The sequence below is a fragment of the Lampetra fluviatilis genome, unplaced genomic scaffold (genome assembly GCF_964198595.1).
Source record: "Lampetra fluviatilis unplaced genomic scaffold, kcLamFluv1.1 SCAFFOLD_523, whole genome shotgun sequence".
Classification (NCBI taxonomy): domain Eukaryota; kingdom Metazoa; phylum Chordata; class Hyperoartia; order Petromyzontiformes; family Petromyzontidae; genus Lampetra; species Lampetra fluviatilis.
The window spans coordinates 47,501-56,260 of record NW_027621187.1 but is presented as its reverse complement, the minus strand read 5'-3'; positions in this window follow the sequence as shown (position 1 = coordinate 56,260).

Here is an 8,760-nt window from a genome sequence, read left to right as displayed (position 1 = left end):
AACGATGCCCCGTAACGCACATGAGAGCAATCCCGGCCAATTTCTCCCGTTTGATGGGGTCTATGTGTACAAATTTTGACTTTTTTGAGTGCACGTGCAAATCTGCTGAAAAAGCCTGTGGAAGTTTCACGGCGTTCGTACGATATTTGGCGACGCAAAAATGAGCGATTTCCCAGCTCGAGAGAATTCGGCGCGAGAGAAACGATGCCCCGTAACGCACATGAGAGCAATCCGGGCCAATTTCTCCCGTTTGATGGGGTCTATGTGTAAAAATTTTGACTTTTTTGAGTGCAGGTGCAAATCTGCTGGAAAAGCCTGTGGAAGTTTCACGGCGTTCGTACGATATTTGGCGACGCAAAAATGAGCGATTTCCAAGCTCGATGGAATTCGGAGCGAGAGAAACGATGCCCCGTAACGCACATGAGAGCAATCCGGGCCAATTTCTCCCGTTTGATGGGGTCTATGTGTAAAAATTTTGACTTTTTTGAGTGCACGTGCAAATCTGCTGAAAAAGCCTGTGGAAGTTTCACGGCGTTCGTACGATATTTGGCGACGCAAAAATGAGCGATTTCCCAGCTCGATGGAATTCGGCGCGAGAGAAACGATGCCCCGTAACGCACATGAGAGCAATCCCGGCCAATTTCTCCCGTTTGATGGGGTCTATGTGTAAAAATTTTGACTTTTTTGAGTGCACGTGCAAATCTGCTGAAAAAGCCTGTGGAAGTTTCACGGCGTTCGTACGATATTTGGCGACGCAAAAATGAGCGATTTCCCAGCTCGATGGAATTCGGCGCGAGAGAAACGATGCCCCGTAACGCACATGAGAGCAATCCCGGCCAATTTCTCCCGTTTGATGGGGTCTATGTGTACAAATTTTGACTTTTTTGAGTGCACGTGCAAATCTGCTGAAAAAGCCTGTGGAAGTTTCACGGCGTTCGTACGATATTTGGCGACGCAAAAATGAGCGATTTCCCAGCTCGATGGAATTCGGAGCGAGAGAAACGATGCCCCGTAACGCACATGAGAGCAATCCCGGCCAATTTCTCCCGTTTGATGGGGTCTATGTGTACAAATTTTGACTTTTTTGAGTGCACGTGCCAATCTGCTGGAAAAGCCTGTGGAAGTTTCACGGCGTTCGTACGATATTTGGCGACGCAAAAATGAGCGATTTCCCAGCTCGATGGAATTCGGCGCGACAGAAACGATGCCCCGTAACGCACATGAGAGCAATCCGGGCCAATTTCTCCCGTTTGATGGGGTCTATGTGTAAAAATTTTGACTTTTTTGAGTGCAGGTGCAAATCTGCTGGAAAAGCCTGTGGAAGTTTCACGGCGTTCGTACGATATTTGGCGACGCAAAAATGAGCGATTTCCAAGCTCGATGGAATTCGGAGCGAGAGAAACGATGCCCCGTAACGCACATGAGAGCAATCCGGGCCAATTTCTCCCGTTTGATGGGGTCTATGTGTAAAAATTTTGACTTTTTTGAGTGCAGGTGCAAATCTGCTGAAAAAGCCTGTGGAAGTTTCACGGCGTTCGTACGATATTTGGCGACGCAAAAATGAGCGATTTCCCAGCTCGAGAGAATTCGGCGCGAGAGAAACGATGCCCCGTAACGCACATGAGAGCAATCCGGGCCAATTTCTCCCGTTTGATGGGGTCTATGTGTAAAAATTTTGACTTTTTTGAGTGCACGTGCAAATCTGCTGGAAAAGCCTGTGGAAGTTTCACGGCGTTCGTACGATATTTGGCGACGCAAAAATGAGCGATTTCCCAGCTCGATGGAATTCGGCGCGAGAGAAACGATGCCCCGTAACGCACATGAGAGCAATCCCGGCCAATTTCTCCCGTTTGATGGGGTCTATGTGTAAAAATTTTGACTTTTTTGAGTGCACGTGCAAATCTGCTGAAAAAGCCTGTGGAAGTTTCACGGCGTTCGTACGATATTTGGCGACGCAAAAATGAGCGATTTCCCAGCTCGATGGAATTCGGAGCGAGAGAAACGATGCCCCGTAACGCACATGAGAGCAATCCCGGCCAATTTCTCCCGTTTGATGGGGTCTATGTGTACAAATTTTGACTTTTTTGAGTGCAGGTGCAAATCTGCTGAAAAAGCCTGTGGAAGTTTCACGGCGTTCGTACGATATTTGGCGACGCAAAAATGAGCGATTTCCCAGCTCGATGGAATTCGGCGCGACAGAAACGATGCCCCGTAACGCACATGAGAGCAATCCGGGCCAATTTCTCCCGTTTGATGGGGTCTATGTGTAAAAATTTTGACTTTTTTGAGTGCAGGTGCAAATCTGCTGGAAAAGCCTGTGGAAGTTTCACGGCGTTCGTACGATATTTGGCGACGCAAAAATGAGCGATTTCCAAGCTCGATGGAATTCGGAGCGAGAGAAACGATGCCCCGTAACGCACATGAGAGCAATCCGGGCCAATTTCTCCCGTTTGATGGGGTCTATGTGTAAAAATTTTGACTTTTTTGAGTGCAGGTGCAAATCTGCTGAAAAAGCCTGTGGAAGTTTCACGGCGTTCGTACGATATTTGGCGACGCAAAAATGAGCGATTTCCCAGCTCGAGAGAATTCGGCGCGAGAGAAACGATGCCCCGTAACGCACATGAGAGCAATCCGGGCCAATTTCTCCCGTTTGATGGGGTCTATGTGTAAAAATTTTGACTTTTTTGAGTGCACGTGCAAATCTGCTGGAAAAGCCTGTGGAAGTTTCACGGCGTTCGTACGATATTTGGCGACGCAAAAATGAGCGATTTCCCAGCTCGATGGAATTCGGCGCGAGAGAAACGATGCCCCGTAACGCACATGAGAGCAATCCCGGCCAATTTCTCCCGTTTGATGGGGTCTATGTGTAAAAATTTTGACTTTTTTGAGTGCACGTGCAAATCTGCTGAAAAAGCCTGTGGAAGTTTCACGGCGTTCGTACGATATTTGGCGACGCAAAAATGAGCGATTTCCCAGCTCGATGGAATTCGGAGCGAGAGAAACGATGCCCCGTAACGCACATGAGAGCAATCCCGGCCAATTTCTCCCGTTTGATGGGGTCTATGTGTACAAATTTTGACTTTTTTGAGTGCAGGTGCAAATCTGCTGAAAAAGCCTGTGGAAGTTTCACGGCGTTCGTACGATATTTGGCGACGCAAAAATGAGCGATTTCCCAGCTCGAGAGAATTCGGCGCGAGAGAAACGATGCCCCGTAACGCACATGAGAGCAATCCGGGCCAATTTCTCCCGTTTGATGGGGTCTATGTGTAAAAATTTTGACTTTTTTGAGTGCAGGTGCAAATCTGCTGGAAAAGCCTGTGGAAGTTTCACGGCGTTCGTACGATATTTGGCGACGCAAAAATGAGCGATTTCCAAGCTCGATGGAATTCGGAGCGAGAGAAACGATGCCCCGTAACGCACATGAGAGCAATCCGGGCCAATTTCTCCCGTTTGATGGGGTCTATGTGTAAAAATTTTGACTTTTTTGAGTGCACGTGCAAATCTGCTGAAAAAGCCTGTGGAAGTTTCACGGCGTTCGTACGATATTTGGCGACGCAAAAATGAGCGATTTCCCAGCTCGATGGAATTCGGCGCGAGAGAAACGATGCCCCGTAACGCACATGAGAGCAATCCCGGCCAATTTCTCCCGTTTGATGGGGTCTATGTGTAAAAATTTTGACTTTTTTGAGTGCACGTGCAAATCTGCTGAAAAAGCCTGTGGAAGTTTCACGGCGTTCGTACGATATTTGGCGACGCAAAAATGAGCGATTTCCCAGCTCGATGGAATTCGGAGCGAGAGAAACGATGCCCCGTAACGCACATGAGAGCAATCCCGGCCAATTTCTCCCGTTTGATGGGGTCTATGTGTACAAATTTTGACTTTTTTGAGTGCACGTGCCAATCTGCTGGAAAAGCCTGTGGAAGTTTCACGGCGTTCGTACGATATTTGGCGACGCAAAAATGAGCGATTTCCCAGCTCGATGGAATTCGGCGCGACAGAAACGATGCCCCGTAACGCACATGAGAGCAATCCGGGCCAATTTCTCCCGTTTGATGGGGTCTATGTGTAAAAATTTTGACTTTTTTGAGTGCAGGTGCAAATCTGCTGGAAAAGCCTGTGGAAGTTTCACGGCGTTCGTACGATATTTGGCGACGCAAAAATGAGCGATTTCCAAGCTCGATGGAATTCGGAGCGAGAGAAACGATGCCCCGTAACGCACATGAGAGCAATCCCGGCCAATTTCTCCCGTTTGATGGGGTCTATGTGTACAAATTTTGACTTTTTTGAGTGCACGTGCAAATCTGCTGAAAAAGCCTGTGGAAGTTTCACGGCGTTCGTACGATATTTGGCGACGCAAAAATGAGCGATTTCCCAGCTCGATGGAATTCGGAGCGAGAGAAACGATGCCCCGTAACGCACATGAGAGCAATCCCGGCCAATTTCTCCCGTTTGATGGGGTCTATGTGTAAAAATTTTGACTTTTTTGAGTGCAGGTGCAAATCTGCTGGAAAAGCCTGTGGAAGTTTCACGGCGTTCGTACGATATTTGGCGACGCAAAAATGAGCGATTTCCAAGCTCGATGGAATTCGGAGCGAGAGAAACGATGCCCCGTAACGCACATGAGAGCAATCCGGGCCAATTTCTCCCGTTTGATGGGGTCTATGTGTAAAAATTTTGACTTTTTTGAGTGCAGGTGCAAATCTGCTGAAAAAGCCTGTGGAAGTTTCACGGCGTTCGTACGATATTTGGCGACGCAAAAATGAGCGATTTCCCAGCTCGAGAGAATTCGGCGCGAGAGAAACGATGCCCCGTAACGCACATGAGAGCAATCCGGGCCAATTTCTCCCGTTTGATGGGGTCTATGTGTAAAAATTTTGACTTTTTTGAGTGCACGTGCAAATCTGCTGGAAAAGCCTGTGGAAGTTTCACGGCGTTCGTACGATATTTGGCGACGCAAAAATGAGCGATTTCCCAGCTCGATGGAATTCGGCGCGAGAGAAACGATGCCCCGTAACGCACATGAGAGCAATCCCGGCCAATTTCTCCCGTTTGATGGGGTCTATGTGTAAAAATTTTGACTTTTTTGAGTGCACGTGCAAATCTGCTGAAAAAGCCTGTGGAAGTTTCACGGCGTTCGTACGATATTTGGCGACGCAAAAATGAGCGATTTCCCAGCTCGAGAGAATTCGGCGCGAGAGAAACGATGCCCCGTAACGCACATGAGAGCAATCCGGGCCAATTTCTCCCGTTTGATGGGGTCTATGTGTAAAAATTTTGACTTTTTTGAGTGCAGGTGCAAATCTGCTGGAAAAGCCTGTGGAAGTTTCACGGCGTTCGTACGATATTTGGCGACGCAAAAATGAGCGATTTCCAAGCTCGATGGAATTCGGAGCGAGAGAAACGATGCCCCGTAACGCACATGAGAGCAATCCGGGCCAATTTCTCCCGTTTGATGGGGTCTATGTGTAAAAATTTTGACTTTTTTGAGTGCACGTGCAAATCTGCTGAAAAAGCCTGTGGAAGTTTCACGGCGTTCGTACGATATTTGGCGACGCAAAAATGAGCGATTTCCCAGCTCGATGGAATTCGGCGCGAGAGAAACGATGCCCCGTAACGCACATGAGAGCAATCCCGGCCAATTTCTCCCGTTTGATGGGGTCTATGTGTAAAAATTTTGACTTTTTTGAGTGCACGTGCAAATCTGCTGAAAAAGCCTGTGGAAGTTTCACGGCGTTCGTACGATATTTGGCGACGCAAAAATGAGCGATTTCCCAGCTCGATGGAATTCGGAGCGAGAGAAACGATGCCCCGTAACGCACATGAGAGCAATCCCGGCCAATTTCTCCCGTTTGATGGGGTCTATGTGTACAAATTTTGACTTTTTTGAGTGCACGTGCCAATCTGCTGGAAAAGCCTGTGGAAGTTTCACGGCGTTCGTACGATATTTGGCGACGCAAAAATGAGCGATTTCCCAGCTCGATGGAATTCGGCGCGACAGAAACGATGCCCCGTAACGCACATGAGAGCAATCCGGGCCAATTTCTCCCGTTTGATGGGGTCTATGTGTAAAAATTTTGACTTTTTTGAGTGCAGGTGCAAATCTGCTGGAAAAGCCTGTGGAAGTTTCACGGCGTTCGTACGATATTTGGCGACGCAAAAATGAGCGATTTCCAAGCTCGATGGAATTCGGAGCGAGAGAAACGATGCCCCGTAACGCACATGAGAGCAATCCCGGCCAATTTCTCCCGTTTGATGGGGTCTATGTGTACAAATTTTGACTTTTTTGAGTGCACGTGCAAATCTGCTGAAAAAGCCTGTGGAAGTTTCACGGCGTTCGTACGATATTTGGCGACGCAAAAATGAGCGATTTCCCAGCTCGATGGAATTCGGAGCGAGAGAAACGATGCCCCGTAACGCACATGAGAGCAATCCCGGCCAATTTCTCCCGTTTGATGGGGTCTATGTGTAAAAATTTTGACTTTTTTGAGTGCAGGTGCAAATCTGCTGGAAAAGCCTGTGGAAGTTTCACGGCGTTCGTACGATATTTGGCGACGCAAAAATGAGCGATTTCCAAGCTCGATGGAATTCGGAGCGAGAGAAACGATGCCCCGTAACGCACATGAGAGCAATCCGGGCCAATTTCTCCCGTTTGATGGGGTCTATGTGTAAAAATTTTGACTTTTTTGAGTGCAGGTGCAAATCTGCTGAAAAAGCCTGTGGAAGTTTCACGGCGTTCGTACGATATTTGGCGACGCAAAAATGAGCGATTTCCCAGCTCGAGAGAATTCGGCGCGAGAGAAACGATGCCCCGTAACGCACATGAGAGCAATCCGGGCCAATTTCTCCCGTTTGATGGGGTCTATGTGTAAAAATTTTGACTTTTTTGAGTGCACGTGCAAATCTGCTGGAAAAGCCTGTGGAAGTTTCACGGCGTTCGTACGATATTTGGCGACGCAAAAATGAGCGATTTCCCAGCTCGATGGAATTCGGCGCGAGAGAAACGATGCCCCGTAACGCACATGAGAGCAATCCCGGCCAATTTCTCCCGTTTGATGGGGTCTATGTGTAAAAATTTTGACTTTTTTGAGTGCACGTGCAAATCTGCTGAAAAAGCCTGTGGAAGTTTCACGGCGTTCGTACGATATTTGGCGACGCAAAAATGAGCGATTTCCCAGCTCGATGGAATTCGGAGCGAGAGAAACGATGCCCCGTAACGCACATGAGAGCAATCCCGGCCAATTTCTCCCGTTTGATGGGGTCTATGTGTACAAATTTTGACTTTTTTGAGTGCACGTGCAAATCTGCTGAAAAAGCCTGTGGAAGTTTCACGGCGTTCGTACGATATTTGGCGACGCAAAAATGAGCGATTTCCCAGCTCGATGGAATTCGGCGCGAGAGAAACGATGCCCCGTAACGCACATGAGAGCAATCCCGGCCAATTTCTCCCGTTTGATGGGGTCTATGTGTAAAAATTTTGACTTTTTTGAGTGCACGTGCAAATCTGCTGAAAAAGCCTGTGGAAGTTTCACGGCGTTCGTACGATATTTGGCGACGCAAAAATGAGCGATTTCCCAGCTCGATGGAATTCGGCGCGACAGAAACGATGCCCCGTAACGCACATGAGAGCAATCCGGGCCAATTTCTCCCGTTTGATGGGGTCTATGTGTAAAAATTTTGACTTTTTTGAGTGCACGTGCAAATCTGCTGAAAAAGCCTGTGGAAGTTTCACGGCGTTCGTACGATATTTGGCGACGCAAAAATGAGCGATTTCCCAGCTCGAGAGAATTCGGCGCGAGAGAAACGATGCCCCGTAACGCACATGAGAGCAATCCGGGCCAATTTCTCCCGTTTGATGGGGTCTATGTGTACAAATTTTGACTTTTTTGAGTGCACGTGCAAATCTGCTGAAAAAGCCTGTGGAAGTTTCACGGCGTTCGTACGATATTTGGCGACGCAAAAATGAGCGATTTCCCAGCTCGATGGAATTCGGCGCGACAGAAACGATGCCCCGTAACGCACATGAGAGCAATCCGGGCCAATTTCTCCCGTTTGATGGGGTCTATGTGTAAAAATTTTGACTTTTTTGAGTGCACGTGCAAATCTGCTGAAAAAGCCTGTGGAAGTTTCACGGCGTTCGTACGATATTTGGCGACGCAAAAATGAGCGATTTCCCAGCTCGAGAGAATTCGGCGCGAGAGAAACGATGCCCCGTAACGCACATGAGAGCAATCCGGGCCAATTTCTCCCGTTTGATGGGGTCTATGTGTAAAAATTTTGACTTTTTTGAGTGCAGGTGCAAATCTGCTGAAAAAGCCTGTGGAAGTTTCACGGCGTTCGTACGATATTTGGCGACGCAAAAATGAGCGATTTCCCAGCTCGATGGAATTCGGCGCGAGAGAAACGATGCCCCGTAACGCACATGAGAGCAATCCGGGCCAATTTCTCCCGTTTGATGGGGTCTATGTGTAAAAATTTTGACTTTTTTGAGTGCACGTGCAAATCTGCTGAAAAAGCCTGTGGAAGTTTCACGGCGTTCGTACGATATTTGGCGACGCAAAAATGAGCGATTTCCCAGCTCGAGAGAATTCGGCGCGAGAGAAACGATGCCCCGTAACGCACATGAGAGCAATCCGGGCCAATTTCTCCCGTTTGATGGGGTCTATGTGTAAAAATTTTGACTTTTTTGAGTGCAGGTGCAAATCTGCTGGAAAAGCCTGTGGAAGTTTCATCCGACGAAAAAAGCACGTTCTCGAGAAAGC